This window comes from Sus scrofa, chromosome 4 (genome assembly GCF_054392235.1).
Source record: "Sus scrofa isolate SSC_HxYL_T2T_F1_AM1 chromosome 4, Sscrofa_HxYL_maternal_Yorkshire_Landrace_v2.0, whole genome shotgun sequence".
NCBI lineage: Eukaryota > Metazoa > Chordata > Mammalia > Artiodactyla > Suidae > Sus > Sus scrofa.
The window spans coordinates 12,036,697-12,057,519 of NC_139386.1; the positions used below are offsets into that span (position 1 = coordinate 12,036,697).

Here is a 20,823-nt window from a genome sequence, read left to right on the forward strand (position 1 = left end):
AAAGCCCTGTCCACGTTAGGGGGTGACGTTATTATCAGAGACCTGGGCTTAAGGGAAAGGCTGCCCTTCCTGTGCTGTCCCTCTTCCCCATTCGGACCCTGAAATTCACTTCTTCCCCCTGAACCTTCAAAGGCCCCATTTATCAGCCGTCAGAGCACAAAGCAAACTGCCTCCTGGGCTTCCTTTAAGGGGTATCAGTTACACTTCCCAGTTGGAATATTATCTTTCTTATCTGCAGCCTGCAGAAATGCATGGGCCACAAGCTCTCTAAGTTGTATGGAAAATTACTTAGATGGAGCATCCTAGTTGCAGAGAAGGGAAGAGACTGTGAAAGTTGAAACCGCTGTTGAGGAATGTAGCAGGATGTGTGGAATTCAAAAAGAGAAGCTCAGATCCTGGCCCCCTCACTAGGATGAAGAGGAAACCTTTGGGCATCATGAGAATACTATGGCCAAAAGATAACCCTTGATGTCCCTTTCAATACCTGCTTTCCCCCGATTTTCCAATTTAAGGAAGTAACTCCATGGTGTCTCACTTCAAAAATCTGAATTAGGAGTTCCCATCGTGGTGCAGTGGTTAACAAATCCGACTAGGAACCATGAGGTTGAGGGTTCGATCCCTGCCCTTGCTCAGTGGGTTAACGATCCGGCGTTGCCGTGAGCTGTGGTGTAGGTTGCAGACTCAGCTCAGATCCCGCGTTGCTGTGGCTCTGGCGTAGGCGGGTGGCTACAGCTCTGATTGGACGCCTAGCCTGGGAATCTCCATACGCCACGGGAGCGGCCCAAGAAATGACAAAAAGACAAGAAAAAAAAAAAGTTAATAAAAATAAAATCTGAATTATTGTTGATTCTTTTCTTCACTCACCTTCTAAGTCCAACTGGTCATTATGTCCTATTGACCTTACACGTTGCTTAACCTCCCTGAGCGTCAGATGCCTCCTCTGAAAAATAACGGACACTAATGTATCTCATCCAAGGCTGTTTGATAATTAATTTAGACAACATCCTTCTAGTCCTTGACCAGCCATCCTGCTGGAAATACCAATAATCAGCATTGAGTATAAAGTGACACCTCTGAGATCCATGGGATAAACATTCGTGGGGCTCAGGCTGAATCCCAGGCACTACACCAGGGACATGGCAATGAAAAAGATGGGCGCACCCCTGCTCTCCTGGAGCTGAGAATCCAGAGGGTTAAAAGTAGGTGGTGGAGGGAGAAACCGACAAAAGAAACAGCAAGGCGGATTTCAAAATAATTGTTGTGTAAAGAGGGACTTAAAATGAGATGATTTGAGTAGAATAATTATGTGACTGCTTAAAACTGGGTGGCCAGGGACGGCCTCTCTAAAAAGGTCGCATTTAGGCTGAAATTTGAGTGACGAGAAGGAACAGCCACATTACCAGGCTGATGGGCCAAGACAATCCCATCAGAAGGAAGAGCCAGTGCAAAGGCCCTTGGGCCAGAGTTGAACTTAGAAAGTTTAAGGAACATCAAGAAGGTCAGCAGGGCTGGATTATGAAGCTTGCTAGAGCATCCAGTCAAGGAGGGTGGCAGAAGCAGATCACAGAGGGTTTCACAAACCACAAACCATGGGAAATTTTTTGAAGGTTTTTTTTCCCTCAGTGATAAGGGAGGCAGCAAGGTGTTTTAAACAGAAGAGTCATTTAAGTCTTATTTGCCTTCTTAAAAAATCACTCCAAGTGCTTTGTAGGCAATGGATGATAGGATGACAAGAGTAGAAAGAGGACCAGGGAGGAAAATATTTGCAGTGGTTCAAGCTAGAGGAGATGGTGGCTTCAACTGGGGTAGAAACAGGGAGGTAGGTTAGCACATTCTGGATGTGTTTCAATGGCAAGTCAAGAGGATTTCATGACCCATTAGACCTTGAAGGTGGAAGGAAAAAAAAAAAATTCAAAGATAACTCAGAGTTCTGGCATGCAAAACGGTAAAGCTACCTAGCGGACAAAATCCAAGGAAAAGTAGGTTTGCAAAAGAAAATCAAGAGTTCTGCTGTGGTCATGTTACTGTTATGATGCCTCCGGCATCCTCGTGGAGATGTCAGGTTGGCATTTAGATATCAAAGTCTGAAGAGGTGAAAATTCGAGAGTACCTGGAATCCCAGATTCCATTTGAGGGTCCGTCTCTGAAACGTATTACGTATTTATATGTTCTGGACTCTTACATCTTAGGAAAACTCAGCTGAAAGACATAATTTCTACCTTCAAGATACTCTCACTATTTTTACCATGGGAAAAAGAGACAGATAAACAAGAGCGCCATCGTTGTCTCTGGGGTAGCATGGATTCTATCCCCAGGCCAGTGCAGTGGGTTAAGTAAGGATCCAGTGTTGCTGCAGCTATGACATAGGTTGCAGCTGTGGCTCAGATTTGATCCCTGGCCTGGGAACTTCCATATTGCATGGGCATGGCCCCTCAAACCAAACAAAAACAAACAAAAAAGGGATACCATATCGTTTAGTAAGCACTAGGATGAGGTGTTTATAAAATGCTAAACCATGTGACTTTCAACCATGCTCTTAGGTGCCTCTGGTCGTCAGTTCTGCCACCCACAAATGCAGATAAAACCACCTGCCTGGCAAACAAGACAATAGGCACATCCCAACGGAAATGATGTTGATGGAAGTAAATGGGAAACAAAGAGTCTGAATTATTATCCCCCTACCAAAAGGAGAGAGAGAGAGAGAGAGAGAGAGAGAGAGAGAGAGAGAAGAAAGCTGGCATGAAGAGCTTATTCATAAACTTACGAGCAAAGTACAGGGCTAAGTTCTGGCTGATAGGACTTAAATGAGCCCGCCTATCTAATCACTGCAGCAGGAAATGTAATTCTCCACAAAGCTATATTGCTAGGAGGGAATTTGCATGAGGCCTAAGATAGGATGGAAAAGTTCCTCTCCTGCTGCTGCAGCTGAGTGATAGCTCCTAAAACACACATACACAAAGGACGTGGTGGCTGTTTGTTCCAGACCAGCTTGCCCTTGACCCTGAGCAAAAGTTCAACCTTCAAACATTCTACCGATGACATCACCCTGTCCAATGGTGAGAGCAATGAGCCACGGAGTGGATATGCCCCGTGTTAGAACTATGACACTGTCCTCTGATGACAGCAGCATGCGACCAAGTCCCTTAGCCTCATTTTCCCGAATTATGATCTGGTTGTGCAAACCATCTCCCAGGTAACTGTGAAGACTTATCGAGACAGTGCAAGCCCAAAGCATGGGGCATGGTGCCAAATGATTGTCCTAATAGTGGAGGGCAAAAATGGCATATGTATTGATTCCACTTTCACTCACTCACGGAGGCCACAAATGGGTTTCGTAGATCCAGATATTGTCTACACTAAGCAGAAGGGAATAAACAAGTGCAGAATAACTACATGAAGTGCTTGAAGGCGCAATAATAGACCTCTGGCTACAAATGCTTTCCTCTGTACCAGGGACCCTTTCCTACTGAGCCCAGGTGATGCCCAGAAATTGGAAAAAACCAATTGTATGATTCACAAGTTCAATAGCACCTTTGTTTGAGAAGACTGACACTGGCACTCGATGAGAGAATAAAGAACAGTTCCCATCACTGTATAATTACCTCCACTTTCTTTCTCCCCCCATTGAAAGGCAAAGGCTTACTTTGACAAAGGAAACGTTAAAACCTGCTTCTGCTCTGGCAGGTTAAAAAAAATATGTCATTTTAAGGTTCCTCTAAATATGATCGACTCTTACAGCAGGGAGAATATTCATTGCAATAAATTATCTTCACCTTGTAAAAGTTGTATTACACAAAAAGTAAAGGTTTGCTTAGGCTAATATTTTCCAAATTAGATTAATTGGCACATTGGATCTATAGGATGTTAACAGATATTAGTGGGACGAAATGGCCCCGGGATTCCTGGGTTTGGAAAGACTAAGGTAAGACTTAAAACTACTATAAAAATTAAAGAGTTCGTTCTACTGTTGAGTCGTTTCATCTTTAGAATCTCAGTCTCTAGTAGAAGATAAATCATTGCCCAAATTCACTGGCTCCCTAGAGCAGCTTAGAGGACTTTGGGAAATGTTGCCTGGAGTCAGGGGAATGGACCGGATTAACTTGCCAAATCCCTTCTGGCCCAAATCAGCCCAAATGAATACATTTCCCACCACATAAAATTCAATTGGAAACTACAAATAGGCTGTGGGATGTTTGCAAACTCTGCAAAATGTTCTCTGACATCCTCGTGGCTCCCCTTAGGTATTCATGTAAGGTTTTTATTCATCAAACTTGTATTAGAAATCTGCTATGGGCTAGGCACTGTGATTAAGGCAGAGGGCTGCTCTCTTAGAAAGATGATGCTCTCAAATTGTAAAGATGAGAGAGAGAAGGGAATTCCACATCAGAATAGAGGATGTTAGGATTAGAGAAACCCTGGAGAGGTAGGATGCAAAAGAAGAGCCTGCAAGGAGTTCTCATTATAGCACAGTGGGTTAACAAACTGACTGCAGTGGCTCAGGTCACTTCAGAGGCACGGGTTTGATCCCCAGCTGGGCCCTGGGGGTTAAAGGCTCTGGCATTGCCACAGATGTGGCACAGTTCTCAGCTGTGGCTCAGATTCGATCCCAGACCTGGGAACTCCTATATGTCATGGATGTGGCCATAAAAAATAAAAAAATTAAAAGAAATACAACAGAAGGAGAGGTAAGAGTTGAATTTAATCAAATGTGTTTATTGAGAGAGTCCTGTTAGAGGCTTTCCGTTAGGTTTCAGGAGCACCATAGGAAACAAGGCCCTAGGCTGGTCTTGAAAGAGTTAACTCTCTGTTGAGAAAAACAGAGGACCAGATTTTGCTTTAGAAGGACGCTTTTGGCTCCTGCGTGGAAGGACAAGCTGATAACTAGGATCGAGGTACTGTAAGCAAAAGTTAGACTGACCTACAGCAATGGCAGTGAAAATGGGGAGAAATAGGAGTTCCCGTCGTGGCTCAGTGGTTAATGAACCTGACTAGCAACTATGAGGAGGCTGGTTCTATCCCTGGCCTCGCTCAGCGGGTTAAGGACCCAGCGTTGCCGTGAGCTGTGGTGTGGGTTGCAGACGCAGCTCGGATCTGGCACCGCTGTGGCGTAGGCCAGCAGCTACAACTCCAATTTGACCCCTAGCCTGGGAACCTCCATATGACATGGGTGCGGCCCTAAAATAAAAAGACAAAAGACAAAAAAATAAAAAATAAATAAATAAAGGAGAGAAGTGGATACACTGAGAAAAAACTGAGGATACAGAATGGACAGAGTGAGATAAATGACTGAATTTGGTGATCAAGTGAGAGTTAAAAATCAAGACATATTTTTTAGAAAGTTAGCTTTCAGCAATTAGGTAACACATGGAGGGGTCGCCAGGGCAAGACAGGAGAGGTGGACTCAGGGTGTGGGGGGATATTCAAGAGGATATTTCTGATAGGCAGTGAGAACGTGAAGATGCGAGCTGAAAACTCAGAAGAGGGAGCGGGCCAGAGGTAGAGATTTGGGAGTCGTCCGTCTAGTGACAGTAACTGAGGTCCTGAAAGTAGAGTCCCATCTGGGAGGAGCGTGTAGAATGAGGATCAAAGAGCCTCCCGAAACACCCTTTTATGGACACGCTGATTTTACCCAGTTGGACCCATTTCGGACCTCTGACCTCCAGAACAGAAAGCGAACAAATCGTGTTGTTTAAGGCAGCAAGTCTACGGATGTTTATTACGACAGCAATAGGAAACACACACAGGTAGTCACAGAGGACCGTAATTCAAGTGGGAACAAAACTGTGGTGGACCCCGAGTGTCCTCATCCTAGAAGGAGCAAGACAGGGGCCAGCATGCCTCCTCTCCCGGGTGCGCATCTACTGTGTGGCCAGAGAAAATGAGAATGACCTGCCGTTTTGTCTTTATTTTTCTTTTGTTCTTGTGGTCTTACTAAGCACTTCTGCATACAAAGCGGCTGAGCAGGCAGAGCTTACACACTGTATGATGGCATCCATACAGGCAACACAAATCCACAAGGTTAGAAGTTAGAGTGGAAGGTTATCATTAGGGGGAAGAAATAATGTTTGGGAGTAACCCGTGGGGGACTTCTAGGCGCTAGTTTGTTCTGTTTCTTGACCTAGATGGTAGTTCTACTCATAAGGTGATAACACAGGGATTGGCAAATATCTTTTGTAAAGGGCTAGATAGGAAATATTTCAGGCTTTGGGGGCCATACATCTCTGTCTCCACTACTCAACCCTGCCTTTGCAACACAAAAGCAGCCGTCAGCAATTCATAAATGATGAGTGTTACTGCATTCTAATAAAACCGTTTTCACCACAACAGGTGGGAGCCCGGAAAGAGCCTGCAGGCTGGAGTCGGCTGACCCCATGATAATGTACAGAGCTGTGTGCTTATGATCTGTTCACTTATTGCAGGTGGAGTCGGCTCACCCCTATGATAATGTACAGAGCTGTTATGTTTATGATTTGTTCACTTCTTGCATGTATTTCACTATTCAATTTTTTTAAGTTTAAAATCTAATAAATTCTAAAAGAGGGCTGGATTCTGGATTCAGAGCACCTGGATTTGAATCCTGACTCTTCTATTCAATTGCTGTCTGACGCTGGGCTGCTTGACCTCTCTGTGCCTCTGTTTCCACATTATAACCTGGGGACAATAACACCTCTTGCTTCGTAGGATTATTGTGACATTGAAATGAGATAAAACATGTACAATGTTGACAGCAGTACCTGGTATATAGGCCATCTTTGATCAATATTTGCTATTATTTTCATTACTGATGCTCTTAACAAATTATTTAAATGTTGGCACTGTTGGCTCTGTGTTACAGATGAGCAACTGGAGCAGCCATTCTCTTGCCACAATCTTTCAGTGGCTCACAAGCTCTCCAGATTGGTCTACAAGGCTCTCTCAGGCCTCTACATCTTATTTCCAGCCACCAGAGGCCATCACAGCAATTTACAAGTCCCTCACCACACCGTGTTCTTATACCCCTGGACATTGGGGAATGCTGTTCTATCTGCCTGTAATAGCTTTCATCTCAGCCTTCATCTTGACTGTTCTCTTCAAATCCTATTTAAATGTCATCTCTTCTATGAAGCTTCCAAGTCTTTGGTGCCATGGATTAGTAAGGTCAGAACTTGAATAAGTGCATCAGTTATCATTTTTTCTCATTCTAGTCTATGTTTGCCAAGAACCAAACACACTTCAGGCACCCAGTACATGTCTGCTGAATGGACTGCATACCTGTATTACCCTGTGACCATAAGCTCTTATTCAGCCAAGAGTACCCAGCCCCTAGCACAATAACCATCACACAACTTGGTGTTCAATCAATATTTGTGAGATGGATCAATAAACTGATTGGAACCAGCCCCAAAGCCTGGGTATCCTACAGACAAGCAGAGCAAAAATAAAGAGAAGATTAGTCCTCATCTCACTTAGCCCTGGAGAGAATTCTAGCCATCACACATTCTCCTTATCAAGGGATAACATTGTAACAGTCTTATCTGTATTTTCCACCAGAGGGGAAATTCTATGGATGTTGCCAAAACAGTGTATACCTGTAAGTGTAACTGGGTTACCATGCTGTACAGTAGAAAAAAAAAATATATATATATATATACACATAAATAAATGATTAAAAAAAAAGTACTCCTCATTCTTAGGGGAGTTTCCAGAGGCATCTAGAGCCGCCTCCTATTCTGACCAACACCTACAACTCTGGAAACTGGTTTCGCATATTCTGACTCATCCCAACGTGCCTCCCTGCTGTTAGGAAGAAGAAATGAAGAGTCAAATGAGGACCACCAGCCCCACTCTCAGAATTCTGTTCTGGAAAATAAGAAGCAAAACCTGATTAGCAATAAGGTTTTTCATGCCATAACCTTGCTTCTCTCATGCCATCTCCCTCTCTCTAGTACCCAGTGCAAACCCTGTCTCCTAATCAAGCCAACTTCTCCCTTATTTTGACTTGGTGTCTCACCCATGATTTGTGCTTCCTGGATCTCCTTTACTGGCCCATTGGCCTGGTCCATTCCCAATTCTGAAGAGTTTGGTGCAGAGGTACTTCTCCCTGAATATCCTACAAAGAGTTGCTGCTTGATAGCCGCTGGTGAGTACCTCCCTTACAGCTGTCGTTCTGGTCCTGCACAGCCATCATTACTTAGCTATCCCTCCATCCCACCACCCAAAGACCACAAGCTGCTGGAGACAGGCTGTGACCTACACCTCAGTGTCTAGCCCAGTGTCAGGGAATGCAGGCATGCCAACTGAATGGATGAAAAAGTGGAGCTTTGGGGAGAAATCAGACTCAAATATGAGGGGAGTGGAGGATGATATTGTAAAGGTTTCCCAATAATTTTGAGCAACAAAGTCAGCTAGTCCTTACACATGGACTTCTCAGAGACTTTCACAGGCATTTGTGCTTAGTCTATATCCAAGGATGTAATATTTACTAAGTATTTAGTCAAGATGTATTTCCCAACACACCCATCCATGGAACACTCTGTGTGTGTGTGTGTGTGTGTGTGTGTGTGTGTGTGTGTGTGTGTGTGTCTGTGGTGGGGGGTGCTTCTGTTAATGTCTCCCAGAAGTGCTACTCAGGAGATGAAATTTTAGACATCTCCAACTTGACCATCTCCTTAAGGGTAAAACCATTAACAGAGTATATTTCCTATCAGTATATAAGCTATAAATCCCATGTGTAAGGCAACAACACCTACCCAAACAGTTGAGTTGAGTTAAACTCAAGAATACTTCAAGTCAACTTTGAGGCTGACACTCCTGCAAAGTTCTTTCTCTGAAGCTCCAAAAAAATCCACCTGGACCTTTGACCTGGAAACATCTTGCACATTTTCCGTGGAAAAACAAAAGAAATGGCAGTACCAACTTTCCTAGCTTCTACTCTTTTCATCTTTAGGGAAGAAAAGGGTGTCAAAAATAGCTTCTCACCATTACATTCACACAACTTATTTTTGGGTTCTCTGTATATAATGTGCTGAATATATTGAACCAAAACGCACCTTTGGAAACCCTGGTAAATTCCCCCCAAATGATATTTTGTTGGCATAAATTTCTTTCCAATGATTTATGCAGGTTTTGGATCCCCCAAGTATGTTATAAATGAATAAGGTAGGAAAAAAATGTGATTCTGAAATTTATTCAAAAAACACTTACTGAAAAATTACTATGTGCCAGTGTTAAAGGTACAAATGTCTGGTTCTAGAAGATGAAAAAAGTGATCTGCTATCAAGAAGGTTGCTGTACCTTCACAAAAATTAATCATATATATGTATATATCACATATATTATACACACACACACACACACACACACACACATATAAACTGGTTTACCAGGACACCCTTAGCATAAAAGCACATAGTACATGTTCAGAGCATGTTGAGAAAATAAGTGTATAAGTGAAAGACTCCATGGACAGCATTGGAATGGATGTCTTGACACACAAAGATGGGGCTACACAAAGGACTGGGAATTGAGAGGAACCTTGCAAATGGGCACCCTCAAATGGACATATTCTAGATATATAGGGACGATAAGAAGGAACTTTCTTAAGTAAGTAAGGTGGCAGGAGAAGAGGAGTGTTTCAAGGGCAATGACCAAAGCCATCTGCCCTGAATGGGGAGTTTGGGTTGGGACACAGAATTCACTCTGGAAAGATGCTTTGGGAAAAGTCTTAGAAGGACACAAAGTTCCACATTATGGAGCTAGAATTTTATCCTAAAGGTAAAAGTAAACCACAGAAAGAAGCTTTGACATAAAGAGCGATAGATCAAGGCTATTTTTTAGGAAGAACAATGTCTCATCGTGGATCACAAAGGGGGAAACATTCGTTGGTTAGATATTGAATAAAAAGACCCTTCTCAAATCAGAAGTCCTTGGGAACATAGGTACAAACCAGTGCTTCAGCCTTCCGTTCATGCAATGAATTGAGCAGACAATGCCAAAGAGCAGCAACTATGACATCAGACAGAGAAAATCTGCTGCCTAACAGCCGTGAGATTTGGGGTAAGGGATTTAACCTCACCAAGTCTCAATTTCCTCTATTGCAAAATGGGGATAAGAATAGTATCTGCCTCATAAGGTTGGCGGAAAGGATTAAATCAGATGGTGAATGTCAACTGTTTACTAAGTACCTGACCCACAGTAAATAGTCAAAACATATTATCTATTAACATTAGACTTGAAATCACAATTAACATTTTATCCTTGTTAAGATTGTGAATGAATGAACCAGCTTTAAAGACACTAATTTCTTCAGTCTTCTCATGAGATTTTGGAGCATGTGTTGAAGGATGGTCACAAATAAGGTTAATTTTTTTCCTTTCATGATTATTTTGTCATATTTGAGTCCTCATAATTATATACTATAAGGGTGTAATTTTTGTGATATCAACAGCTTGCTTGTATCTAGCCTGCTTCGTGCTTTCCTAACTCACCTTCCATTTTCTGGGGACAAAGTTAGAAAATAGTAATGTGCAGTCATTCACAGTGTCCACTTGTAGGGGCTTGTCTAAGGTCACACAACTACCAGCCAGTGAGGCAGGACCTGGGATGCAGATTGTCTTATTTTCAGGATGGTGACCACTCACATCCATGAAATGGCTTTTTCCACCCCTATTAAAGTGTGCCAACTAAATAGAGCAAGTACTGAAGCATCTACTTGAAGAGATACAGGAATGCATAGGTGTTTACTGGCATGTGGCAAATCTACAGCATTCACTTTCCAAATGAGTCAGATACATATTCTAATGGCTTCCTTCAATTTTTGCATTAAATATAGGAAATCTTATACAGCAACCCACATGCAAATGTTTGAAGTGGTGCTTTTTGGCTCACAATGTTTTCCTTGCACCTTCTAATCAACCAACCAGAACTAGTGTGGAAACAGTACAGAATGCTTTGATATTCTGGTATCAGAAATTTCCAAGCTATGTACCACATCATCAGAGGAACTCATCCTGACATTAACACTCCCCAGCTGATACCCAAGGCTCTGCAACCTATGTTGCAGAGCACATGCCTAAATATAGATCATAGGCTCATCCCCCTTAATCCCTATAAACAGAAGTCATTGAACACTAACCCAAAATAATACTCAATGAGTTGGTCTTAGATTGGAGTCAGAAGGTATGTCGGGTCAGAAGGTATGACTTTGCAACTTCCCATAAAAGTTATAAATTATTTTATGCAGAAAATGCCATGCTATAAATGTTCCAATAGCCTGTCATTAGTACTAAATACTACAACTAGCTTAAAGTGAATCTTCTACCACTAAAACTCAGCTTAAAAGTCTTCTTGGTAAGAGCTTCCAGAACTGGCCTCTATGTTCATAAGTTGTTCTTCAAATATCCTTCGAGGCCAGTACTTTCATGTTGCACTGTGTGCTGATATGTTAACTTATCACTTTTACAACAAGCTGTGATCCACTTAGAGGCAGGAATGGCCAAATTATCTTTTCTGGAGGACAAGAGGCACCCAGTTTTGAGGAAGTTCCCATTCCTTGGATGCTGGAAAAGACCATGTGGTTACCCGCAGCAGACACTATACAAAGGGTAAGTGGGAGAATGCAAATCAGAGCCAAGGAGGGCCACCACAGCAAGACCACGATGAGAGGGACACAATCAGTGCTAGTTCCAAAGAAAGAGTATAAATCCAGAGGTAAAAGACTGAGACTAGATTTCCTAGGCCTGGGTGATGAAGAACTGCAGGAAAGTGAAATATGAATTAGAATGTGGTAGAAAGGTATTGGACGGAGGTAAAGTGGAATGGCAGAACAGGGGGCCATTTCCAGGGGTCTTCAGCTCTCTGGTGATGACACAGAGCCAAAGAGAAAGTTGGCCATTGTAAAGGAGCAGAGTTAGACTAGAGAGTGTTCATTTCTCCATTTCCTATGCCTGGCATACTCTCTGAAACAAATTGGATACTTGACAACTATTTACCAAATAATCAAATGATTGACTCAATCAATCAAGTAAAGAGTCTTCTCAGAGTTGACCTACATACTCCAATAATAATCTGTGCACTTATACGGTTATTTGACCTTCTTTGGTTGTGCAGTTCTTGTGACTTGCTTTTAGGTATCTATGGGTCTTCTCAATTATATTATTGTCCCAAAAAAGCAGCCACAAGTCCCAGCCAAAAGTAGAACGTCATATCTTACACAGAGGAAGTGTTGCATAAGCGCCTTTGGAGTTGCACTGAATAACATCAAATTTAAATAAATTGTTTTTCTGTACAAATAGTTTAGTGGTTCAAAAGAAGAGTTTAGTTTTAAATCAAGGGTAGAATAGAAACAGGAAATAAAGGAAGTAAGTACATGAAATGGTACTCAAATCACTTGTCATTAGAGAAATAGAAATCGAAAGCACAACGAGATATCACTTTATACCATTAGCTTGGATATTACAAAAAAATAAAAATAAGGACAAAAATATAAAATAATAAATACTGGACAGAATGTGGAGGAATTAGAATACTTTGCATTGCTGATGGGAATGTAAAACGCTACAGCTGCTTTGAAAAGCAGTATGGTGATTCCTCAAAAAATTGTAAATAAAATTACCTTAGAATCCAGCAATTCCACTTCTGGGTGTATACCCAAAAGAAGTAAAAACAAGGACTTGAACAGATATTGGAGCACTCATGTTCATGGCAGCATTATTTCTGATAACCAAAAGCTGAAAGAAACCCAAGCGTTTGTCAACATATAGATGGATAAATAAATATGGAATATTTACTCAGCCTTAAAAAGGAAGGAAGTTCTAACACATGCCACAGCACGGATGAACATTGCAAACATCATGCGAAGTGAAATAAACCAGTCACAAAAGGGCAAATACTATATGAATCCACTTATCTGAGGTGCCTGAAGCATTCAAATCACAGAGACAGAAAGCAGAAGAGTCATCCCTGGCTGGAGGTAGAGAGAAATAGGGAGTTATTGCTCAACAGCACGGAGTCTGAGTTTGGTGAAGATGAAAAAAAGTTCTAGAGATGGTCACACAACCATGTGAATGTACTTAATGCCACTGAACTGTACACTTAAAGTCACTAAAATGGTAGCTTTTATGTTCTTTACTTTTTGCCACAATTAAAAAATATCTTACCAGCAGAAGTTTAAAAAAATGGGTAAGTCACTCTTACTAGAGGCTTACCATTTTGAATATCTCCCTTTTCAATCAGTTGTAGGAGAAAATAACTAATGGCCACCAGAACACATATGACCTCCCCCCCAACACACATACCCACACAAACACTTCAACCACAATGTACTCACACAGACACACACACATTACTTTAGAATAAGGCTTTTTTATACACTCTAAAAAAGTGTATTGCTGACTCTAGTAAAAGAAGCCAAGATATCTTACCTTCAAGACCTCCCAGTTAATCATCTTCCCAGTGAGCAGGCAGAGTTTATTCCTTCTCTGTTGCAAGGGTTTCTGGCAGGATCTTCCACATCCTTTGAGTAACCAAGACTCAAAAAGCAGAAATAAGCCTAAGAGTGAGGTAGAAAAGGGCAGTGAATGTTACGTCTCTTCCTGGTCTCACAGAGAGAAAAGCTGTTTCTCTTCCCCTCCTGTGAGAGACTCCCCTTCAGTAAAGCTCAGTCAGAAGGGGCAAAGAGGTCATGTAGGCACCTGCCCACACAGGACCTTGATGGATGTCATACATACGACCACATCACTATGGCTATAAGACATCGAGCTTGGCCTCCAGCCAGTCCCAGATACTGGACCCAGATCCCAAATTCCGAACTACCCAAGAACTCAGAGGAGCTCTGTCCTTCTGATCACGGGTTTGATGAACAAATCAACAGGGGCACAGAGTGGAGGCTGAACAGGAAGACATCTCAAACCCTGCTCATTTCAGAGATTTTTCTCTCCTCACCAGCCCTGTTCACCCATCCTGCAAAATCCAGTTCAAGTTCTACCTTGTTCATAAACCCTTCTCCCAATTAATCAAGTGCTCAGAGATTTCTTCCCTCTCAATTCCTAAATAATGGATGTGGGATGCCCTTCAGAATGAGACTTTACATCATGGAGCCTCTTTGGAGCTTTCATTGAGCTCCTCCTATGGTGTTTGATTCTGAATGAGACTGCGATCCCCTAATTCAAGCTCACTGCCCTGACTTTTCTTTCACTTCCACTTGACACCAACTACATCAGAACATATACTCAGGAATTGGTGAAATAACTGAAACACTTCAACAGCTTTGTTGGGTAGAAACACAGTCTCTGCAATAACATCCACTTATAGCAGATCTTGGTACAAAGTAAATGCTCAATAAATGCCTGTGAATGGACCATCTTGGAACAGCAAGAAAGATTTCCTCCAAAGAGCATTATTTCATGTCCATTAAGCGCTTATAAGGCAAAAGAAGGATTCTCACGAACCAGTCCCCTGAGTGGAGGAAAAGCCACGTGGATTCCTCTAAGGATCACAGTTGTAAAGGACTTGGTGCAGTTAACTAGTATCATCTCTTTTTCTAGAAAGTAAAGCTACATTGGTAAAAGAAGAGTGGTTTTTGCAAGGTAGCACTGAGTTAGGGACAACTCTACACCTGGAGCCTAAGTCTCATCCATGGAGTAGGTACAGAATCTTGTCAAAAGTTTTGCAATAGACCATTTAAAAATGACTTTCTTTGATATCAGAGAGAAGTTCTCACTGAGCTATCACACTGCAGGCATTGTAGACCAAGAGAGCTGCTTAGAATCTCCCTTTTGCAAAGTTGTCCTCTAAAATCATTGTCATTCCAAGGGGGAAAAAAATGAAGTTCTAAAATCACAGAAGAGGGAAAGTTGTGAGAAGGAATTAGGAGTGAGGATGAAGATTCCTTCCAAACCGAGGTATTTTCTGCATGTTATTATTCTTTAAGATAAATAAACCATTAACCCAGGAATTTTCAGAGAAGTACAGGCCACCCACCCTCCTTGGTATGGTGTGGTTACTTCACACCTTTGTAAATGATGGAGCATCTATTTCTCATTCATGTAACTTTTACTGAACACCTATGAGATGCCAGGTTCTGTGCTAGGTCAGAGGATTCATAGGCAAGGACTTTGTCCTTGAGGAGGGTCAGAGACAGGCAAATAAATAAATAATTGAAAAAAACTGTGGTAGGCAGCATGACAGATATATTTAAGGTCTTCAAACCCTTCCAGGCACATGGGCGTGCCCTGGTAGCTCAGTGAAGATCCAATGTTGTCAGTGCTATGGCACTGGTTGGATCCCTGGCCCAGGGACTTCTGAAAGCATTTCCAGGCACAGAGGAGGCACTCAATAAATAATTATTGAATGCATGAATGAACTAACAAATTAACTAATAAGAAATAACCAATTAATCAATTAGAGTTTGCCTGAGAAATTTAGGGACGCTCTTTATCGAAGATTTGTGCTTGAACAGGGTCTCCATTCATTGATTCATTCAAGTGATCACGCATTTATCCCTGTACTGTGCACTGTGATTGGTTGCTAGGCATTGGGGAAGGCTGGAATGAATAAAGCAAAGGCTTTACTCTCAATAACTATAGAACAATATAAAAACTAACATTTTATTATGCATGCTTTATTCTAATGTCTGCATGTGCCATTAGCATATAAGTTCCATGAAGGCAGGGTCATTCTCTGTCTTTCCTTCTGAAATACCTACAACAGTGCCCGGCACCAGGTAAGTTCACCACTAGTGTCAAAGTAAGTGAATGAGTGACTGAATGAACAGATGGGTAGAACACTGATAATATTGTGAGAGCATGGAGGGGTGGCATCTCATTAGCAACATTTCAGGAGCAGATGGAAGAAGAATTCAAGGAAGAAGCAGAGAAGGATCTTGGTGGAAGGAAAACCAGAAGGGTGCGCTGTCATAAAAGCCAACAGAGGACAGCTCTTCCAAAAGGAAAAGGCAACTGACTCACCTTCACCCCAAAATCATTTTTATCAACTACTCTGTGCCCAAGGGTGGGGACTAGGGTGAGACAAGCTAGGAGACTTGTATGTAAACGTTAAAAAATGGGGCCCTCAATGTCAGAATCATTCAAGTTCAGTGTCAGCATCTGAAAGCAGCACTTCCTTAATTGTGTGTCCTCGGTGCCTCACTTGCCTCACGCTACCCCAGCCCTGTTGGGAACAGCAGTGGGCTAGGCACCAGGTGGATGCTAGTCCTTAAAACACAATCCCTGGAGCTCCTGCTATGGTACAGGGGGTTAATGATCTCGGCTTGTCTCTGTGGAGGTGCCAGTTCAATCCTTGACCCAGCACAGTGGGTTAAGGATCCGGCATTGCCACAGCTGTGGCGTGGGTTACAGTTCCAGCTCGGATTTGATCCCTGGCCCGGGAACTTCCCTATGCCATGGGTGCAGCAGAACAAAAGAATAAAAAAATTTTTTAAAGCATAAAAAAAATGACCCAACCCTGCTCTCAAGAACCTCAAGGTCTAATGGACGCATGGACTTAAAGCCAGTGATTATAGTGCAGAAGATGAGTTTTGGCAGGAGTAAGTAGAAGGAGCAGAGGAATCAGGCAAGGAACACCTCACTCAGACCATGGGCTCAGAAACTATGAGGACACTGGAGCTAGAAATAAGGGACTATCACAAATCCACAGAGGGAGGGGGAGGAACAGCCTTCCCGGCGAGAGGACAGCATGCCCAAAGACTAGGGAGCTTGAAAGTCCATGCAGCAGCTTAAAAGGGTGATAGGAGGTAGCTGGAAGTGAAGAAAGATAGGTCGTAAATGAGGGTAGGAATGTAGGCTCCCATCATTCATCCTTTCAGGCTGGAGCTCCATCTTTATTTTTACACTTATATTAGTATCTGGGGCAGTTTTCCTTGGAATCGAGGTGCTGCCTAAATTAATTGGGAGGCCCATCAATCTGTTTGTCCTGCCTGGTCCTGGCCTCCAAGAGAACAGGGAGGAGGCCCCAACTGAGTCTTTGCTGCTCCGTCAGATGTATTTTTAGCCCCAGCAGAAAATAACGGCCGTGTGCATTTAATAAAAATATCAAGCCCTGGGAATGATCTAGTGCCAGTGTTGGAGCAATCAGGGACGGAATATGTTTCCAATTGAATTACTACTGTGGTCATAGTTATAAAAAGAGAGAGGGAGGAGAAAAATGTTAGGCTGGTCAGTTTCTCGGGAGCATTTAATCTTGGTTCACTCTAATTTTAATGTTCAAAGACACATGAGCCAACTCTGCCCTTAGGAGTTATTTCAGGGGGACTGGCCAATGCCCGCAACTTGCAGTCGACACTGAGCAGCCCTATTCCCTGAAGTTTTCTTTCTTCCCTTCTTTTCTTTCCTTCATCCCTCCCTCCTCCCAGTTTTGGCCTCCACGAGTTCTTCTGCTCACAAGCTGATGAGACACAGTGAGAATAATTACAATGAGGGTAAATTTAGACTCTGACAAAATCAGGGGAGGTGAGCTCAGAAGCTGGGCTTGGGGAGAAATGGAGCCACTGCAGCCTTAAGAAAGAGCCTAAGGGTTACAAAGTACCAGCTGTCAGGTAAATAAGTCACAAGGATGTCATCCGCAACACAAGGCATATAGTCAACAATATCAGAATACCTTTGCATGGTGTGTCATCTATAACAGTCTTGAATTACTCTGTTGTACCCTGGAAGCTAATGTAGTATTTTAAATCAACTGCACTTTGATTTATAATACTAATTTTTAAAAAGAGACAGAGCTTGTGAAAGCTGTGACTATTGTGTTCTCCCACGGCTTCCAAGAAAAAGGTCTCCATTTTTTTAGATTGTTCCCTCCAACCTGATCACAATTTACTTCCACAGTGTGGTCTCCCTCTGTTGGTCCCCTCACGCCCTTTGTCATCTTCTCTAGTGAAAAAAAAAAATCATAATAAGAAGCTGCTTCTTATTAAGGGCCTGCTTTGTGCTAGGCACAGGCTGAGCAATTACAGAAGTTATGTCACTTCATCCTGAAACTAACATTAAAAAGCAGAAACCATGAGCTATCTGTTACTGGTGAGGAGTCTAAAGTTTGGACTAGTTAAGTGACTTTCCCAAAGTCACTAGCTAATAACTGGCAGAACCTAGGTTCTGGTTCATTCTAGAGCCAGGCTGCCCTCTGCCCACTGTCTGACCCTGACCTCCCAGTTTGAGCTAGTTCTTTAGAATGCTGTGCCTCCACACACCCCCTCAGGTCTTAAACATGCTACTTCTTTCCTTAAAATGCCTTCCCACCCATTTTCCTAGAATTCCTTCCTAAAAACCAGAGTTTTTGTCCACATCTATTGATGCATTTATGACGATTAGTATGTAATCATCACTACTATACATTCCATTTATATTGTATGCCAGGCATTGTTCTATGTGCTTTGCGTGTGTCACCTGATTTAATTATCACAACATACTTATAAGATAGTTACTGCCACAATACCAATTTTACAGAGTGGAAATTGAAGGATAGAGAAATTAACTAGCCTACAAGAGCTGGTAAGTGGTAAAGCTAGAAAAATAACTGCCAAGAATTGAGTAATTACTATGTAACAGGCACTAGACTTTGCTCTAGACACGTTATATTTGCAGGTGATCCTCACAGCAATTGTAAGACACAAGCATTAGCCCTATTTTACAGATGAAAAGATGGAGGCTCAGAGAAAGTTAAGTCACTTAATCAAGGTCACAGAGCAGGATGGAAGCTCAAGCATGAGACCATCCCAAGCCCTTTGCTCTTACGTGCAGCACTGAGTTTCTTCCAAGCTCTCTTCTCAATGAATCATCACCCCTTAAGAGAAAAAGCCATGATTTATTGATCTCTCAGTTTCCAGTACTCTGTACAAGACCCTGGTAGACAATGAGTATACAGTAAATGTTGGATGAGATGATGAATAAATATAGGGCATCAGCAACCCATTTCAAATATGATATGTTTAAATGCAGTGGGAGGGAGAAAAAAAAAGATTAGACATGCTTGTGAAGGACATTCTTAGGACAGAGGACACTCCCAGTGTGTGCAGCTCCTACCAGCTAGTCTGAGCTGTCAGGTCAAATCAGACTCACATGAAGGAAGGCTTTCCCTTTGACAGACTGGCTACTGCATGAAGAGAGGTCCAACCCTGCTTCTCTGGTCCCTCCTTGCTCAGTGTCCCCTGGCCCTCCTTTGCAAGGCCTTGGCCTTGGTCCAGGCTCTTTGCTGGCCACCTGATGAAAATGACTGGACCCCTGTTGGTTCCTTACAGCCTCCCCTGGGATCCAGCTGTTCCTACTGGCATCCTTCACTCTACCCTTCCCTATGCTTTGCATCATGCCCAGGGGCAGGAAGCCATAAAGGTCTTTTGGAATAAAAACTTAAAGGGCTGGAAATATTTGGACTGGGGCTCCCAAGCACAAATGGTAAAGCCCCTCAATAAGCTCCTGCATCTTATTCACACCTGTCCATTTTTACCTTTCAACCGAACTTATGTAGAGGAGCCCAAGAAAGCTGGATTCCAAACCTGCCTCTGTCACTACTTAGTCATTAGACCCTGGGCAAGTCATTAATCTCTCTAAGTCTCTACATTCCCAACAGTAAAATGGGTATAAGATCCAAAATTACAACATGGTTGAACAATCAGGAGACATCATGGAGGAGAGACAAGAGAATGCCAAGTTTATAGGGATGCTCTTTGCAGTAGACGTAGAATCTCAGATCCACCTCAGGTGACCAGATGTTCCAGCTGGTCCAAGACTGAGGGAGTTTTGAGGGTGTGAAACTTTCAGTGTGAAACCTAAGAAATTCCCAGATAAACCAGCATGAGTTAGTTATCCTAATCAACTACCACAAAGTAAAATGCAAATAATAAATGCTCCTTCCTTTCAGAATGGCCACGAGGTTCTATGAAAGTGTATGTGAAATGCATGTTCATTTCCTTCTGTTCACGATAGGTCCCTGGGTCTTCCTATTGATCGATGTTATTTGCTAAACAAGGGCAGATGATGACTAAAGGAAAACCATGTTGCCTTTGTTCATCCTTGAAAGAAGGTCTTCCTCCTGGGACTGGTGACTGTGTAGGTGACTACCCTGTCCTGAGGATGCAGAGTGGTCCCCAGGAGTCCACAGGAACAGATTTCTATGATGCTATATATAAGCCGACTTCACTCACCTGCTTCATGTCAATCTGGTACCTTGCAGCTGTTGGCTGGGTGAGGGCCAAAGCAGAATACTCGTTTAATGAAACAACTCAGGGCTTGAGCTGAGAGAAGAGAGGAAGTGAATGGGTCAGCTTTTTCAGTTGCTCCCAAGGAGGATGTGAAATGGCACAGTATCACTTATGAGAGGAGTTCATTTCATCAATTCCCCTGAAAATGCATGGTCAACCATCCCAGTACCTGGCACAGAGAAAATAATCAACAAATATATTTTAAAATATGTTGATTTGGAAATGGTTTTAACAACATCATTTGGAATATTAAGAATTAATTGTATTTTTATTTCAAATGTATTTGCCAACCAATCTCTCTTATTAACGTATGCTTCCTGGAGTTCCCGTTGTGGTACAGCAGAAACAAATCCGACCAGGAACCATGAGGTTGCGGGTTCGATCCCTGGCTTCGTTCAGTGGGTGAAGGATCCGGCATTGCCATGAGCTGTGGTGTAGGTCACAGATGCAGCTTGGATCCTGAATTGCTGTGGCTGTAGTGGAGCCAGCAGCTACAGCTCTGATTCAACCCCTAGCCTGTGAACCTCCATATGCCACAAGTGCAGCCCTAAAAAGCAAAAAAAAAAAAAAACAAACAAACAAAAAAAAAAAAACCTTCCTCTAAAATGGAAAAGCACAACCTAGACACTTTTACTTTA

The 20,823-nt window shown here is 42.5% G+C and overlaps 1 long non-coding RNA gene across 4 annotated transcripts in view; it reads right to left on the bottom strand.

Moving 5' to 3' along the window:
• Positions 1–20,218, bottom strand: part of LOC110260223 (uncharacterized) — a 31,637-nt gene extending 11,419 nt beyond the window's left edge. The window contains exons 1-3 of one of the 4 annotated variants that reach the window (XR_014842972.1): positions 20,129–20,218; positions 13,401–13,528; positions 865–940 (exon numbers count right to left, since the gene is read on the bottom strand). This is a non-coding gene — a long non-coding RNA (uncharacterized LOC110260223). Of the gene's footprint in view, positions 1–864; positions 941–12,592; positions 12,708–13,400; positions 13,652–20,128 lie in introns of those variants that run through there. The other 3 variants (XR_002343086.2, XR_002343087.2, XR_002343085.2) reach the window with 3 other exon arrangements.
• Between the last annotated feature and the right edge of the window lie 605 nt (positions 20,219–20,823).